At 34.3% G+C, this 18,947-nt stretch overlaps 2 protein-coding genes across 7 annotated transcripts in view; one reads left to right on the top strand and one right to left on the bottom strand.

The window, feature by feature from the left end:
* The window catches only part of LOC100742561 (FK506-binding protein 5-like), a 72,799-nt gene extending 58,093 nt beyond the window's left edge, over nucleotides 1-14,706 (bottom strand). The window contains exons 1-3 of the transcript XR_002947250.2: nucleotides 14,539-14,706; nucleotides 14,397-14,468; nucleotides 14,178-14,322 (exon numbers count right to left, since the gene is read on the bottom strand). The gene's annotated coding sequence lies outside the window, so the exon portion shown is untranslated. The remainder of the gene's footprint in view (nucleotides 1-14,177; nucleotides 14,323-14,396; nucleotides 14,469-14,538) is intronic.
* LOC100746626 (cAMP-specific 3',5'-cyclic phosphodiesterase) overlaps nucleotides 1-18,947 on the top strand; it is a 370,153-nt gene that overhangs the window by 91,976 nt on the left and 259,230 nt on the right. The window contains exons 1-2 of one of the 6 annotated variants that reach the window (XM_012389104.3): nucleotides 14,905-15,047; nucleotides 16,199-16,328. The exons of 3 other annotated variants lie outside the window; for them this stretch is intronic. The gene's annotated coding sequence lies outside the window, so the exon portion shown is untranslated. Of the gene's footprint in view, nucleotides 1-14,904; nucleotides 15,184-16,003; nucleotides 16,329-18,947 lie in introns of those variants that run through there. 2 more of the 6 variants (XM_012389103.3, XM_012389102.3) reach the window with 2 other exon arrangements.

Raw genomic sequence — 18,947 nt, 5'->3', positions numbered from 1 at the left:
GTTTTCATTCCACGCCAGCCATCTCTCACCGCCATTATTTTTATCAAAGCCAGAGTAACCATTGATCGCGCATTCCATCCAGTAATTGAGCATTTATCGACGTCAGTCGTTGGGAATAACGCTTTGTGCACTGAATTCGTGCTCTGATCATTTCCGAACGATTAATTGGTATTTGGTGTTATAAATCGCGCAAAAGCAAATTCAGAGAATTAAGAAAATTAGAAAATTGTTATAGGGAATTGTTCAATTATTAATGTCATTATGCTGGATTATTGGACTATCGGATATGTCGTAGCATGAGATTATTTTCTACGTCAATGGATTGTTCATGCTGTCACAGAGAATGACTGGATCGTTGATACTTTTGTAGAAACTTATTCGGAAAATCGAAACTGACAGCTGGAAATTGATGGATCATCGAGGTAGAAATTGGAGCAATTAAAATACTATTTTTACACCATGTTACGCGTCTAATTTGAAACGCGTTAGAAATCAAAAATTCTATTCTTCATATGTTGAAACTTCTGTGTTTCTTCGTATTGATAAGAGAGAACATATTTCACCGATAACATTCCTCTTGCTAATAAGAAAACAACAAATTCTTATTTTAAAATACGAAACTCCACGCCGTAACTACTTCTCCAGCTGTTCCAAGCAACAACCGTATCCAATTTTTCTCAACTGATGAGGAAAATAAACGAAATAAAGGATTTCGTTCAGGAAATAAATTGTTATACTGAAAAATGAAACTGTGTGCGCGTGTGTGTACACAAGTTCTCCAATTTGTCCAATTCATTCGCGCGATGGTTTGGAATTTTGTCAACTAATGAAAGAACGAGTAAATAAAGTACACGTTTCGCGTATTTACGCTATTAAAAACAAATCCTTTATTCTTTCCACGTTGTGTGAAGCAAAATATGTAACAATTGTTCGTCGTACTCAAACAATTTCAATTTGTCACCATTACTCGATCCTTATTTACTATTAGTTTAATGGTGGATAAAATACAGGAAAAATATTAATAGTAAAAAATACTCGATATTATATATTGGAATTTTTAAAGGAAAGGTCGAAAGTTGCTATCAAAAATTAGATGGTAGAATTATGAAAATGTGCAACTATCGTATTAATTAATAAGACTTAAGATTAATTCGCCAATTGCACATAGGATAAAGAAACCAGTATAATTAACCACTAAATGTGAAACGACCTCGTACAACCTAGCCGAAGAAAAATCCAAGAAAATTATCATAATGTCCTCATTTTTCTGACATTTTCTTCCCTAATTTCACCTCCGGCAAACATGCTCCATAATACACGCCCACACTCGCCATATCTACTAACAATACACTATTACATAACTCGTGCTTCTAATCTATACAATCTGCCCGATTCTTCGGTAATCTCCTAATAACTAGAACGATTTACGTAACGACGCGGGAGAGGAGTGGAATGGAAAAAAGAAGAAAAGTTGCTGTGAGAAATTTCATCGAGGGCGGAGCATCGATTGCGGTTTTCATCGCGGTAAAACGTTATTTACCATCGTATCACCATCGCTTCGTGTTTCGCTATCGAAACGCGTTATCGACATGTCCACACACACGAATACACAGTCAAAACCGCAAATACTTTGCCTCGAAACGAAAGAGCGGCAGAATCACTGGTTCGGATTCTTGATGGAGAACTGGAATGCCAGCGATTCGCGAATAGAGAGGCGGATAAATTACCGGATCGTTCCACGATGAAACGATAGCGTAACATCGTGTCTTTCGTGGTCTGTGGTCTATGGAATTTCCGTCCATTCTTCGCGTCGATCAACGTTCTTTAATTGTACGTGAAACGTTGCCAAGGAATATTTGGCTTAGAAGATGAATTAGGACGAGTTCGCGTCGTGTGTTTCATCGAGAATTCCCGTAACGTTGAATGAAATCTTTTATTCTGCCCTGTGACACGTTCTTTTTTACGAGTCTCTATACGAGTTTCTATATTTTTACACGAATTCGCAAATGAGTCGTAGTATCACTTTCGATGAGAATATTTTAATCCTGGACGAAGATCGTGATTTATAAAGCAGTTGGAGTGACGTTACTTCGAATGAGAATTTTTCAATTTTAGCGGAAAATCGTGGTCCAAAGATGTCTATTTAAATCTGCAGAAGAATCGGAGTACTTTCTTCCAAGAAGAATTTTTTTTATTTCGAATAAAATTCGTGGCTTGAAAACTTGTCCCAGTTTGCACGAGATATCGGAGTACGTTGCACGGAGAAGAATTATCGTATAAAAATTGTAAAATAAATACTCGGAAGTTAAATCCACAGAAATTACGAAATGCCAGAAATGCGATATATATATAGGTGTGATTAAACCATCGCGAGTAAACTAAACATGAAACGAACGAACAGTCATTTTCAACCAGCGTGGTTTCGATTTAACGCGAAACTCGACGAAATTTCAAAGAATCAATCTAATCCGCTTTCAATCAAATCCAATTTCCTGGTCTCAGAAAGTCATAGTTAATGTTCGTGGGCGTGGAACGGTAGACTAATTAATTTCCCCGAATTTTCCAGCTTTCCATCGAAACGAGGAATCATTAAAAATCGATGCTCCATTATTGCAAGCTCGTGACATGCAGATTAACAGGAAAACCTAATAAAATCCTATAATTCCCTGAATAATTTATTCTTCCTTTCTCCTTTTTTTCAAAATATTTTCTCTTCCTTCTTATAAAATATAGATTCTAAGAAAAATTAAATGTTTAATTAATTCTATACCACAGAATATTGTGTATTATTTTATTTCAATTAAATCGCTAACAACTGAATAATTAAAAGAATGAAATAATAATGAGGAAGATAGAAAAATTTGGTTAGCCCTGTTAACGTAACGTAGGTGCATCACTATCGAAAACGATTTAAACGATGGATATTGAAATTCGAAACAACACACGAAATTCCATTACGTACAAAATTACTCCATTAATTTCAGGCGAACGGGGCAAAACGTTGAAACACAATTACTTCAACGCTGAATTAGTAAGCGTTCGACCTCGTCGATTATTCCGCGGAGGAGACTGATTCGTTTCAAAATGAAACTTCTCTCTGCTTTTTGATCCTGATACTACATGGGAGAAATCGTTTCAGGCACTATTGTAGAACGAGGCTTTATCATCCACCTTCTTCTTATTTTCTTCTACAATTGCGATTTCATGAGATGTATTTTACAAATACATTTCACAAATTGCAACGCCTTCGATACTATTGTCGCGTGCTTAATTTTTGTGCATAAGTTCTTAAAATTCAAAAGTAGGAAATAGTGACAATATAATTTCCTGATGTAAAGAGACAAGGTGATTGGTTTGCTTGTACAGTAATTAATTTCGATTTTGTAATACGATATTAGTTCGTTTTTTTCTATTAAAAAATTATATGGAAGATTTTCTAAAATCATATTGCCAACGTCATACAACAAAATTATAAAATACCAAATCTCTCGACTTAATATTCAAGTACCTGAAAATTAAGGAGATTGTATCGCGACAAGTATTATGGAATTTTGTTCTGAGCATGTCAGAAGGACAAGAGTCTGCTCATTATCCCGTGTTAAAATCCAGAAAGGAAGAGGATCTCTTCGCAATCGTTTCGAACTCTTTAACGAGACAGCAGAATCACAGCGCAGCTGTCCAGTCGCTGGAAATTCGAAACACGGTCTATCAGCTGAATCATTAAAATCCTTTTGTGGAGAGATTCACAGAGCGAGGTCCTCGTCGAGCAAAGGACGAATCTCTGTGGTTGTTCGCGATGCAATTTCCTTGCACCTTCTTCTCCACTGACTCGTGTGTGCGCTCTTTCCACAGACAATCCTGTACAGACGCTACCTTTTCTGAATTTTTGCTCTCGTTCGAGTGTAAAATCGTTTCTTTTTCCTTTATTTTCCCTAAATAATTGCTCTCCGTGCACGTCTTCCTTCTAACTATTGTTGCGTTTCTCCGAACCCTGTACTCGATTCTCTGCTCTTTTAAAGATCAAAATCATCTTATCTACGAATTTATTAAGTAAAAATTTACAATTTAAACTTGAAATTTCATGTTGGAATTTTCGCTAAATTTTTGTTTCCCAACGTTATCTATTTCACCTGCAAAGCTTCAAAATGTTGAACGATCGATATTCTCATATATTTATTCAGAGTATCGTATAATTTTAGAAAAGAGAATGTACTATATTAGCAAAAAAAAATATGATCCTATAATACTATAAGATTCTGGATGGAATCTTGAATTATACAATAATTAATATCTGTGTAATTCGGAGAAGATGCTACTCTGCTAGCAAAGTATGAATCCTATCTTGCAATAAATAATTATTTTTCAACGTGGGCGAATAAATTTGTTGGAAGGTGGAACGAACACGATTTGTCAAAGTGTGACTGAAAATTTTTGTGAAACTCGAGACCTACATTATTGGATCGCTAATGAAATGCGGTGGTCCGAATATTTATAGACCTCCAAAATTATTCGATCAACGGGTCTGCCAAGCGTAAGGTATTTGCAGAAATTAGTCGAGTCGGCGAGCGTTATTTGTCATCAACCACGATGACACGATAAAACGCGAAGTCACGGTTTTCGCTATTCAAATTTTGCATTATTCTGCAGTACAAACTGAGTCGAGTGCTCGTATGTGACTGCCACGTAATAACAACGAACATTTTCCACGGCTCTCAGATATTTCTCTACTTAAACGTGTTTTCAGATGTAGAACGAATTTTCTGTTACAACAGTTTCATAACTCAATTTGCTTCATTATAATTTATAATCAAAACAGAAATTGAAATTTTTCTTCTCTTTCGCAGAATAAAGTTGGGATCTCGAACGAAAGTTTGAAAAGTGCCATATTTTACGCCGAATATCATATTATGCGTATTATTACTATAAAAAAAAAGTCATATTTTACGCCAATTATTTTTGCTTTGCTTAAAATTGCAAATACGACGTGGCATGGTAATTTAGTGGAAACTATTAACAATTCCAGAAGTTGTTTGATAGGAAATATATTTTGGACAACAGGCTGACGATGTTTAACAAGATCTTTTACCACCTGAAATCCAAGTGTCGCGGAAGCTTAGCGAGAAAAATTCCGACAAGTGTAAACTTCGAACTTGCGGTCTAATCAAATTTCATTTCTTTTATTCGTCCTGTTTCTTTTAAAATTCGCCGCAATTTCTATGAAAGAAGTATCCTATTTCCTCTTCTATCAGCCATCTTCAGAGAAATTCTCACGTATTTGTTTCACACTGAGTTTCGTGTTTCGAGTTTTGACACGGAGTCACGTCGACATTTATGAAATTTTCGCGTAAACGCACCGATGCGTGTCGAAAAGTTTTGAAGCGATGCCAATCGCGGAATTTCGCGATCGCCACGTTTCATATTTGTGTCGCGAATTTTCTTAATAGCGGCACGTGTTGGCATATTCATTAATTTTTGATATTGCCAGAGAGAAACAGATGAAATTCTGTTGCAATGGCTTCGCTGCAATCGAAATAAATATTTTCGAAATTGGGGGAAATCATTTCTAGATAACGTGTTTTTCTTCCAAAAACCGACGAATATAACGTGAATTATTGAACAGTACGCGTGAATAAGTACTATTTATTAAAAAAATAAGTATCATAACAACGATTAATACCGTGAAATCTCTGCGATAAAATTCACAAAACGTTGTACATTTAACGCAACGTTATACAAAAGCAGGCAGCGAATAATTTTATTCTTTCGTTTGTCGATTCGATTGAAACGAATAAAACAGTGCAAACAGTTTGTTGAACGTACGGATAGAAGCAGCTAATTTGGATATCGGCGAAATTGTGTAGAGGACGGGGGGGCGGGGACAAAAATGTATGAACTCGTCCCAGTCTGCCTCGTTTGTTCGTCGAAAATAATATTATATCTTGTTTGCGAATGAAATAAATCCGAATAAAGTCGAATCGCGTGACGAGGTCTCATCAGATTAAACGAGCTTGCCGAGTAAAGTCGCAGCTTAAATTTTTATTTGAATTTTGTCGCTCCGGAAACGAGAACAATTTAATATAACGGTATGTAGATGTTATAGGTACACGAGAAATTGGCAAATCGTCACAAGTTTTTAATCAACGAAGCTTTAAAGAACTTTCTTTCCCCTCGGAATTTGAATTCCAAATTCAAGCGTTATTTTTAACTTCATTTTCATTAACTTTAGATTCCATCCTCCTGGTAACTTGCTCATTTTCTTCACACTGGTCGACGATGTAAAGTAATTCGCAAATTACGGATAAAACAGTGACGGATGAAACAAAAATCAAAAATCGATATACACTATGAATTCTAGTAACTTTTGTACTACAAATTTTTGTCCCATATCGACGACACTGACTTACCCTTTGATATATATCACCATAAATATAACATACATTATACTTATTCGCTGTTCTTATTAAATACATATCAATTTTGTAGAACTATCGAGTCTATTATTCTGCTCGTTTTATTTCTTTTATCACACGAAAAAAGAAATTTGAAGAAACTTCAGAATTTTAGCAAATCCTGGCCTGTACGCGAACGTTGGCTTCTACGTTGTCTGCGATGTGCTCGTAATGCAATTAACGCGGTGCAGACGCTTAATCCTATTGAGCCGTAACGTTCAGTTGAATGGCGACTGGTTGGTCAGGTGTCGACTACGTATCATTTTTTCTTCCAGTAAGAACGAAAAGGTCGCTAACGACTCGTCTCCGATCTTCTTGAAACTAAACTTCTAGGCAGCTAAAAATAGTGGGGTCTAAAGTTTTATCTAAACCGGACCGTTCGTGACTCTCCCTTGCTTGCAGACAGTTTCGTGATTGTTGCGTGTGTGCTCAACAGCTGTTGCCTCGTGTGTACACGTAACATCACACCGTAATTATACTGTTTTGCGATTCGATAAACGCGTGCACGCCTCGAGTGGAAAGAATAACACGACACGTGGCGGTTTTAATAGCTTTAGGATCTACAGACGATTTTAAATTGTTAATTATATTGTAAATTAACGAAGTAGGTGTTAAAACGAAGGAACGTTAGTCGCGTGTCAGAATCATTTCTGGTTTTAAGCGATTTAATGAGGGCGATGGTGAGGGGAGAATTTTTGGCTTCTTGAATTTTTGATTGAGTGGCTGAATTTGGCTGAGTGAGTTGATTAAATGGCGCCGATATGCTGAATGTCGAATGGTGAAATGGAAATGTTGAACTTTTCAAGAGACGGCAATACTATTTTCTCTATCTTATTAATAAAAGACGCGTGTTGTAAATGGATTGCTAATAGAAAGGTTTGATTTTCCTACGTATTAACGTGCAAATTTAATCGTACCATTTTTCTTCTTGTGACTATAAAAAGTTACACGAGTGAACGAACTACTTGAACGACGAAGGTGAGTGAACTTGAGCTCTTTAATATGAACGACGAGTGTTTCAGATGATACAGACGAGATCCAGAGGCACCGTGTGCGATTGCCATTCGATTTCACATAAAATATGCGTCCGAATAAATTCTTAGAATCCACGCAGGGCACCGTTAATCGTGGTAACGTGTTTGGGTTACGTTAACTTCTAAATCAACTTTTATTTGAACCGACTAAAGTATTTCTAACGATTTGCGAGCGATTCGTCGACTTACTATAGAGTTCTTTTTTGAAAATTTCATTTAATAGCAAAAGATTAATCTTTTCACTTTTAACTAACGTTTACTTACTTTCTATATTATCCTTTACAAATGATGGCTCAAATAAATCTGTTAAATTACGGTTTAAATTACTGTGCAAACAGTATTGAACGTTAAACGTGTTTAATGTTGGTTTTGGTTTCTTCGGTCAATATGCGTCCTAAAATAAGATTATACTAAGAGGATACTTAAAATATGCTTTAAATATCCGCATCTCATCCTCTCGTTTAATTCCGAATAAGCGAACAGTTCCCCTTTAGATCCTTTTAAACAGACGGAATATTATTCTCCTTCAATAAATTATTATTTACAAATTTTTCACAAATTCATACAAATGCGCAGCTTAATGATCGAATGGTTCTGTGAGCTAGTGTATGTCGCCTGGCGAATATTCAAGAGATATTAAGAAGTCGATCGACGATAAAAAATGATAAAAACGTACAGAAGAGAGAGAAAATTACGTGACATGTTTTCAAATACGTATTCGCCATGCGTAGAGACCACATTCTTTGGTGCGTGACGCCGAATTTATCAGCGTGACTCCTGTTCCTCGCAACTATCGTCACGGTGCTTGAACGTGCCCACTAATCACTATGATAATGCCTCTTCTGTGATAAATTTCCATACTTACGCGGTGCACTTCGTGCAGACATTTGCTCGCAGGCATACTAATTCCAGTCCTCTGTAGATTCCGCTCCTTTAATTTCTCATTAGCCAAATATTTATCTTTGGCATATCAGTTGTCCCATTATAAGGACGTTCGTAATATGTTACAGATTTTTATGCAATTTCACGAATTTTGCTAAGCGCATCGTATTAATAAAATCGACTCGTTGAAAGACACGTTACGCAAAGCTGAAACATTCTGAGGTTGTGAGCAAAGCGAGAATCTGTAAATAACGATATAAGAAATTTTGCATATTCTATTTCCAGATGATCTTAACGCGAGTTATCGGTAGAATCATTACTTCGTGAGAAAAATTGTGTAAAATGCAAAGATCGAATAAAAGCCACGAGTTATCAGGAAATATTGTTTTTAAAGTATGGTTTAATCACTTAAATTTAAATAGCAGGAAAAATTCAGGACTGCGAAGAGAAAATTGCGATTTAAATTCTATAATAATTTGGCATAATCGAAATGAACTGAAAAATAAAATAAAATGAGACATATGTATTTTAACGAGTGAGCCTCGATTCAAATACTCGTTTTATCCAGTGAAAGTTCCACCCAAGTCTCGAATTTCTTTCATTATATTCAAGTTTCTAACATGTTAATGTAAAAATCGGGAAATGTTTCGTGATAGAACGTGCACGTTTAATTGCACAACGCGTCTGTTACGTACTGACGAGGAATGCAATTCATCGCACAGCTGTCTACGTTGCAACTAGTAACGTTAATTAAACAATTTTAACGATGAAACGTAGGCGCCAGTGCGCTGAAATATTTGCAAATGCAACACGGCCAGTAGCAACGAGCCGCCAGAAATTATTAAGCTCATCTTCGATCGCCGAGTGAATCTTCAAATCCACCAAATCCTTTTCCAAATCGCTTTTGAGCGATCTTAATTTTGCAACTTCGACTCTCATTTTCTAGTTTCACAGCGATAGATTCTATTTCCAATATTCATCAAGACTATAACATTTTACAATAAGTTTCTAATTTTCTTTCGTCAAATCCAATTACCTTTAATTTCAATTACCAACGAGTCAACATACCCCGAAGAAATATTCCAAATTCGGCAAGAACGTTAAGAGCCGTAGTAAATTACGACCAATTAATTACGTAATCTAGAATAACAAGTTTCCTTTATGGATGATCCAGCACGTAGAAGGAAACAACTATAAATTTTCAATGATCAGCTGATCAATCTAATGACTCGACGATTCTCGTTGACATCAGAAATTCTAATCCCTGTGATCGACAACAAACCTATATCTCATCACGTCCGTGAACCGCTGTATATACCGCTCCTTTTCGTGTCAAATTTAATTCAATGATAAAAAGAGGGGAGAAGTTAATACTCGAAGATCGTCGAAAGCTTTTAAGGAATAAATTGTCTGTTTGATCGACAGGAAAGATTGAAAGAGGAAATCGCATACGATTGGCACGAACGCAGGGCCAAAGGGAGAACAAATCGCGAGAACATCGGGAAAAAGCCCTGCTTCCAACTCGCAGAAAAGTATTCGAATCTTTTCTTTGGAAAGTGCTGCTAGCAACTTTCGATTCGTCGAAGTTTCCCTGGCGAGAGTTCTGCATCCTCCGAGCAGATTTTTTCGTTTGCCCGCAAGACATGCGAATTTTCATCGAAATGGAACACCTTTCCAGAAACCTCGCCTTCTATCTGCAATTTTTTATCTGCGTTTCGAAAGAAGATAAAAAGCCGATAATCGATCTTTTTTTTATATTTTCAGACAGTTACGGATATTTTATGCTCCCATTTGATACAAAATGCCAGTAAAATACAATATTCAATTCTGCGAATTTTTTCTACATTCCCACGCATTTACAAACTATACGTAATAAATTTAAATTATTCGTACGCTTCAAAATTAATAACAAATGCCAGCAACTATCATCTTTATATTTCGAATTGTAATTAACGAGTTTGGTCCACGGAATTATTCTAAAATCGATAACTTTATCTAACGATTACTTAACTCTGTCCAGTTGTAATTTCTAGGGGCATCGGTCTCCTCGATATCACAATACCGAGAAATACCTCGACGTCAACCAGAAAGAGTTAACATAACAATAAAATGAAATTATAATTCTCTTCTACATTTTGTATAATAGAATTAATCGAACGAGCATCTTCTCGAGGATGTTTCTTTCTCCAAGTCGCGTGTCCCATCTCTCGTTATTGGTTATGTGTCTAGTGATGTCTTTCTATCGAAGGAATGATCATGTATCGAACGATAAATGTACGACGTCAATTATTGGATCGCGAGGAATGCTCGAGGCGTTAGAATCACGTGTATCTCATTATACATCGACCGCTGTCCCCGTTAGATGAAGACGGACGTCAAGAAACATTAATGATACACGACATAATCAATGGCTACAGGATGTGGAACATATTTATTAGGAGTATATCAGCTCCAGAATATTCCCTAGAATATTACATCATCGAAATTAGCATTACGTTATGTGAAAGAAAATGGTCGCAAGAAAAACTGAAAGAGTTTGTTGTATAATTTATGTTGTTGCATGTATAATTGAATTTTATTTATTTTCTAGTAAATATTGTCTGCTAAGAACATTACTATAAATCAATAATTTTATGTTGATATCTATAAGATATTTACATTGCAACTTTACGTTACACTGCAAAGTTTACGCAATAAATATTTCTATATTGCAAATTTCATGTTAATAATGTTCATGTTAATAATTGTAATCTAGCACAAATTTCGTACTAGAATTATTATGATCGTAGTATCAGTACTTAAATATTTGATACGGAAAGTAATTTTTCATGGATCAATAATTACCAATAATGAGTTACGAGATATTACTAAATCTATAGACTGTGAGTACACATGTTTGCATATCCTCAAGAGCAAACCACAATCACTTTATCTTATTTCCTGCTTTTCAGTATTCGCTTCTGGTTGGCGAAATTTTTCTAGCGAAACTATTCAAACATATCATTCAAACATAAGTAGAAAAAAACCACAAATAGAGTTAAGACAAAATTCGAATGCAAATATTTTTCGGGATAAAAAAATAGATTTAATAGTATTCCATTGATGTGTATTTTTATATTGCGTTTATCCAGTGCCAAAATATTCGAATTTTTTCGGTTCAAAAATGAAATAAAAAGAAATCGTCAAATTTCGCGAATCGTATTTTGAAACACAAATTCTTCTGGCTTTATTTTTCCTTTATTCTGGTGTTCTTCGAATATCCACTTGTTTTTTTTTGAGAAAAAAAATTGTTTCATGTGATAAACAATGCATTTAATATTTTGTGTGAAAATAATCCGTTCATTGTTACACCGCAGTCGAATTCTATTATCCGAGTGAATTAAATTATCTGAGCTTGATATAAAAGTCTAAAGATTATTTTTGTTTCTTTTTTGTTGCGACAGAAACTCGCGCGAGAACTGAAAAATTTGCGATATTTTTCATGTCAATAAATGGACTACACTCTAGAAATAACTCGCTGGGTTACGAAAATGAAAACGAAGGCTATTTTCCTTCGATGGGACCGGTAGTACGAGAAAGATTCTCCGATTCTTCCAGAGAAAGTTACAATATATTACGTTACAAATAGAAAATTTATTGGATAAAGCGTTGCTTTGTGGAGTTCAAGAAATACCTCGATGGTTCCAAATCAATTCTCGCGTCTCGCTCTTTAGTTTTTGCCATTTTATATAGAAAAATATATAATATAAAATAACAATCCTTTTTACATAACAAAAATCACTTAAATCTTTAAATTTAAGATTCGTAAATCTTATCGCTGGGTTCTTATATTTGTATCTCATTTAAATTAATGCATTAGAGAATATCAGACACCTAATATTCAATAAAATTAACTAAATTCGTATCCAATGTTTACTATTCAAATCTAGATTTGTTAATCTATATCTACATAAGATATATATCTACATAAGATAGGTTTCTAAAACATAGTCTTCAATAATATTGAAGAATATTATTAGAGGAAACATTTAACAAAAGAAAAATTTATAACGCAGAAACATTATTTCCTTCTGTCAGTTTTCTTTCTACCTGAAAAAGGTGGGTTTCTATATGTTCTCCGTGTTTCTAGAGCAAGGAAATATAGATGTATTTTTTTGGTCGCCGCTGATGGATTGAATAAAATGGAAAATATCGAACGGCCAATGACATTATTCGTTATTTCTTCTCCGTTGTCTCGTTGTCTCTTCTCTGTTTTTTTTTTCCATTTGCTGCACAGATGAACGAATGAGAAGACCTTAAAGTATTTTCGCTACATTCCCCGCCAACTGTTCGCGCGTATGAAGCAAATAATACTGAACTTCGCAAAAATAAAAAAATAATACTTCATCGAAACGCACAGAATTATTTTTACACCGTGATATTTTGATCTCATTCGATTTACAATATCTCGCCACTTTGATAACAGAAGAGACTATTCTTTATCTTCAGAATATTTTTTATGTAAAAAGTTTTCTCGAGGAAATATATAAAATTAAAGAATGTGAAAACGAAATGATTGATGAACCTGAAGAACGAACCTCGATAAATCAAGAAATTTTATTCCACAAGTTTCCGCTAGGAAAAGTGAATTAAGTGAAAACCGAAGAGTTGAAAATCAAAGGAAATGTCGTTTATTAAAAAGAAATTATATTATCCTACCGTTTTCTTTAGAGAATCAAATGAATGGAATATAAAATATGGAGCAATAAAGTAATTAATGTGAAAGAAAAATAATGTGTTTTTTATTTTTAAATTTTAGAGGAACTGAAAGACTGGAAATATTGGAGGAAGTATGCGTATATTATACTGTAATTTGTATTTATGGAAATATTACTTTAACATTTTATTACGATATTATTTTTTGCTACTTTCATCATTATATTTCTTTCTATATTGGTAGAGCCATTAAAAATATTTTGATAAAAAATATGCTTTGAGTTTTATGTAATAATTAAATGGAGATGTTTATGCAGATTTATATAAAGAAGTGAAATCTAAATGAGAATTTATTTCACTTATTAAATTATAATTGTAGATTGTAACATGCCCTTTATTTTGAATAATTATATATTTTTTCATTCCATGTATCCTTGCACTTTTAATAATAACAAACATTGATTGACAATGTTTTGTACGTACTAATGAATGAAGATGAAATAATTCATTCATAACGTTAATATTATCCTCCAACCTATTTAAATACTATCTATGTATTATGACAAACGATAGAATAATAAGATAAAATGATAAGAGCAATAAAATGATTCATTTACAATACCAATATCTTTCACTTATTTACTATAATTGCAAACAATATTAATGCAATATTAACTTGTTGAAAGGTTCAGTATATTATAATTCTAATAATGTTCTCACGATTGACCTGTACTACTTACCACCTGAACCACTTAATTATCCATCAATTACTCGACTAACACCTAACCTACTATCACCCGTTACGGTATTTCTACTTTATATATACAACCACATAAGATTAAACCAATCTCGTTCGTTACATACAATAGCTCACGAAAATTATACGAAACCTTTTGAAATTTTATTAGTACGAACTTTCATTACAATAAATGTTCAAATATTTTCATATTTAATTGTATATCATCTCAATCAATTGTAGTAATTGAATTCTGATTCCAATTATCTATTTATCTAATTACCGCATAGTTCTATTTTTTACTCTCTCCACTCCAGAGAACATGTAGAAACAATTAATTAAATAAAATAAATATTCCTATAAAAAGAGAAAGAATCTTACCTTGTTACACTTCCCACTTTCTCTACTCGATTCTTCTCACTCTCTCTCTCTCTCTCTCTCTCTCTCTCTCTCTCTCTCTACTGCATTTTTCCATCACTTGCGCACCACACAGTGCGCAGAAACGGTTAACGAAATCAACCAAACACTGCAAAAAAAAAAAATAAAAAGATATATTCTGCTATACAACAATTTATTTATCAAATTACTTGATAATCTTACCTTGTCACTTTTTTTACTGCACTCTTCCATCACTTGCATACCAGATAGCACACAAAAGGAATTAATCAACCACTGCAAAAGAGTTAAAAAAAGATATTCTCCTATGCAATAATCTATTCATCAAATCATTCCATAATCTTACCATTTTGCCCACTTCATTCTTTCATCAGTTACACGCAACACGCACAAGGAGAAACAAGGACAATTAACAAACCTTTCAAACATCACTACGAAAAGGAAAAGAAATATTCGAAGGGGTTACGATGAAGCGCGCCCGATAAATTGAAAGCGTTCGACTCGCGGCGTTCGACTCGCGACGTTCGGGCTCGTGCGGCTTCGTGTGAGGTCGGCCGAGATCGGGCAGGGCCGAGTGAGCCAGGCAGCGCCGCAGCGCGGGTAGTTTTCGTGCCTAGCTGGTCTAGCTGCTCGTCGTCTGGATTGTGTGTTCGTCGTGCTTGTGTTCGGCGGTGGGTGAATTCGCGCGAAAAGCACGCGCCTCGAAGAACGTGCTTTGCTTTCATTCATCTGTCGGCGGTTATCCGCGCATATCACCAAGAAACGACGAAAAATCGGTCCGGCGATACGCGTCATCTCTTCTCCTCACTCTTCAACTCTTCTTCCTTTCTCGTGCTACACGGCGGCCTCTCGACGGTTAGTCAGTCAGTCAGTCAGCCAGTCGTATTCAGTGCCGGTAGATGCGCTCGTTGTGCGCTCATGCCACGTCCTGCGCTCGAAAAATTACTCGCTGCGCGTGTCCAGCTATAATCGAGACAATTCGAATTTATATGTGAGTCGTATTTTTTTCAATATCTCTCGTTCGATCTCTACATCAATCGAGACTATCAGATTGGTCCATTAGCTCGCGCAGTTTTTCGTAAATCATGGAAACTGAAAGTTGTTCGTGCGTTTTCATTCATTCTTTGATTAGAGAGTTTCCTTGTTTCTTTACAGTAATTAATCTGTGAGTCGTATGCTTCTTGTGAATGTGAAAATTTCTATTTCTTCATTATGTACTATGTATTACAATTGTCGCGAAAATGTTCAGTTTTACGTATGAAGAATTTGGTTATTTTTTCTCACAAGCAAGTTCATATGTCGAGTTTTGTTTGCTTTGCGAATCGTGAACCGTAGAGTTTCTCCATTGTGTATTTTCATTCACTGCTTTTGAATTCCTTGCGCCAAGAGGTTCTCGTGTTTCTCTTTTTCAACATGAACCGGTGTATATGTCGTTACAGAAGACATCTTTATTGACATGTCGATATAAAGCTTCGTATTTCACTGTTAATCTACAGGAAGGAAGTAAATGTTATCGAACAATGTATAACACATCGGATAGGAAAATTTTGTGAGATAAATTAAATTTGCATGAATCGTACAATATACAGTACAATATAAAAATATGGTATTATCGATTAGTAATAAAAATTCGCCATTAATGAGTTTCGTTCGACTCTTGTGAACTGTGCAACACATAAATCGATTTGAAAATGGCACTATCGATTGACGTAAAAAATTCGATTTTATGACATACTTTCAACTTCCGTGAAGTATGTAACGATGAAGTTGTTTGCTAATAACGGAAATTCGTTTAACTTTCATATTTACAGATTTATGATTCCGTAAAAGAAACAAGGCCTATCAACGAGATTTTCGTGAAAACAAGTCGCGGATCGTATTGTAGTAAATAGAGAATAGTCAATTCGCATATGAACTTTGAGTGTCTCGATTATGCGTAAGTGAATCGTGTCGTTCATCGCTCGCGTTGGGATTTTCTCGCGTTCTAACCTTATTTCTTTAGCTAGTGGTGATTCGAATCGCGGTCTCGACGTGTTTTTGTGCGTAGTGCGTGAGTGAGTGTAGCGTGCCCTATTTATATCGCAGTGTGCGTTGACACACGACGTACGTCTAATTAAGGGAGAAACTGCAGATCATGTGAGTACGGAAATTTCGACTTTATTTTCTTATTTTATTTTGAACAGGACGCACGCGAGACACTTTTTTTTTTTAATGGCTCGTTCGACGTACTAAACTCGTAGCTTATGTTATTCTTTGTGAAAGATTAAACGCAACTTCTAATGTTTTGGTTTTGATCGAAGCAAACTGTATTATCAAAACAAAGTCTGTTTACCAATATAACACGTAGTAATTTGAAACGAATCTGAAAGTCATCTCGAACATGTAATATATGTGTTAAAGACCGTAACTTGTGAAATACGGTTTAGTAACAACTTTTACGAGAAGAATTTTACTTCAAATTAATTTAAAATCAATCTATAAATGTATGTACTATATATATACATACATACATATACGTATAAATGTATACACGCAGAAGTTACTGGACATTACCGTAAATATATATTTAGTAAAAAAGATTGGTATAAATTAGTATAAATTACCTTGCAATAGAATTTACACTTTGGTCAAGTTTTTTTAGTACCTTTGTTACCAAGTAAGTCTTTGGCTTTATCACGGAAACTGTTTAATATTCCTATAATATTCGTCAAAGTTTATTTTAAATTTGGAATGATTATAGTTACATATTCTTCTTACAAAACAATGAGAAATTCATTCCAAGTGACTCACATATATATTTGAATACTGACTACAGAGAATTTTTATGAATATATTATGTGTGTTGTACAAAACAGCTTGAAATTGCATTACCAGCACTATAATACGATACCACTATCATGATTGGCCTCAAATTTCGCTAATATAACCGTGATAGTCCTGTCTTATTATTGTGCTAATGGCAAATGTATAACACACATGATACAGTGGCATAAAAGAAAGTTTAAAATTGATGTAATTATGAATTTTATTTGTACTAGAAATCTTTTACTCTATATAAATTTGCATTTTATATCATTTTTATTTTATTTTAATTTAATTTAATTTATATTTAATTTCTCATTTGCTTTTAATTGCTCTGTAGAGTTATACTACCTTTTTATACTTCATATTTTCTACATTTTCTTTTGTCCGCTATTGTATGTTGATGAAAGGTTTCTCTAGCTGTTCGAATATTTTTGTGATCCACTGTATCTCCTAGTTTTTGCTCTCTATCGTGTAGTTTTCTTAGCCTCGGCCTCGTTCGATCACAACAAACATGAAACGTCGTACTTTTCACCAGCGTATGGTAAATACGAGGGAAAGGGAACAAGTTGCATATGCTAGACGGTTTTTTACACGAAAGCGACGAGAAATAATAATTCATACGCGGTTGCGTAACTTTCCCACGGCTTGTCACTTGTCATATCTTTACAAATGTCAAATATCGCACATTATAGGGATGTTATCGTTAAGTATAGAAAAAGGCAATTTTGACGTTACAGATATGTCAAGTACAACGATATGACAAAAACATTTGCACGAACCAAATTTTCTTGCAAAATCCTCTGTAAATGTGTAAAAAATAAACAATTCTCTAGAAAATCTTTTTGTAGCATATAATTTTGAAATTTACCAAAGTTCATCTATCGTAAATCAGGCGTAACAAAAATTAGGACATATTTTCAGCAAAATCACATCAAAATATACGACATTAAATGTATAAATTACTGTATTATAACCAAAACGATCTACTTTCGTTGAACTATTTGCTCTTTCTCGACAAAACAAACATTCCAGTATCTTTAATATTTGTTCGATATATTTCAATTTCCTTAAACAAATTATCCATGATATTACATATCTCTGTGATTGTATTTGTAATTATCATGTTGCAAGAAAATTATGTTCAACTAAACTCTAACTAAATCAGTTGTAGGCCTTCTAAGAATAATTAAGATTTATAATAAGATAAGAAATAAAGAATCGCGTTTTTTCCCTACAAATTTATACAGAGTTTATACAAATTTATACGAGAAATTATTATCTATGCTAACACTTCTGTTCATCAACAAAGAACATTTTAATTTATAATTTGAAGCGGTGTTTGTGTCGATATGGTTTTATAGTACGTATCGCATATAATTTATATAATTTAGTTGTGCATTTACATCAAGAGCCTTCTCTTTGCACTGCGTATCTCCAACAAGTGTCTTGCGTGCGTGCTTTTCTATTAAGATTTAAAATTGCTAAAAATACGCTACCGCTCACGAGTATTTTGACAATTTCTACTTAAAAGTAAATAATCATAAAAGTAGAATATATTAGTAAAGAAATTATGCAGTTATAAAATAATCGTTGATCGAAAGCTACCTCAAATCAAAAAGCTCGTAAGTGCTACTTTGAATTATTAATTCGTCGTTAATTCCTATACGTTTTGGATAGATTCAAATTTCGTTACTATAAATCGACAAAAACGTCGAAATACTTATGAACGGCTGATGTACGCGTAATGTAAGTTAGGTTAGAATAATGATATCAATGCTGTGTGTCACGTAATCGCAAAACTTCAACAAGAACTGCTACATAATTATTTGAACTTGAAAGAAAACCGGAAGTACCTATACGGAGTATACTGAATAATGGAAATATGTAAAGAGCGATGACAAGGTAAACATTAGTCTCTTTTGTCTAGTGCGAATATAATAATATTGTTTT

Source organism: Bombus impatiens, unplaced genomic scaffold (assembly GCF_000188095.3).
Source record: "Bombus impatiens unplaced genomic scaffold, BIMP_2.2 scf_0637, whole genome shotgun sequence".
Classification (NCBI taxonomy): Eukaryota; Metazoa; Arthropoda; class Insecta; order Hymenoptera; family Apidae; genus Bombus; species Bombus impatiens.
The sequence above is the reverse complement of the archived record's forward strand: the minus strand, read 5'-3'. Positions and strand labels throughout refer to the sequence as shown.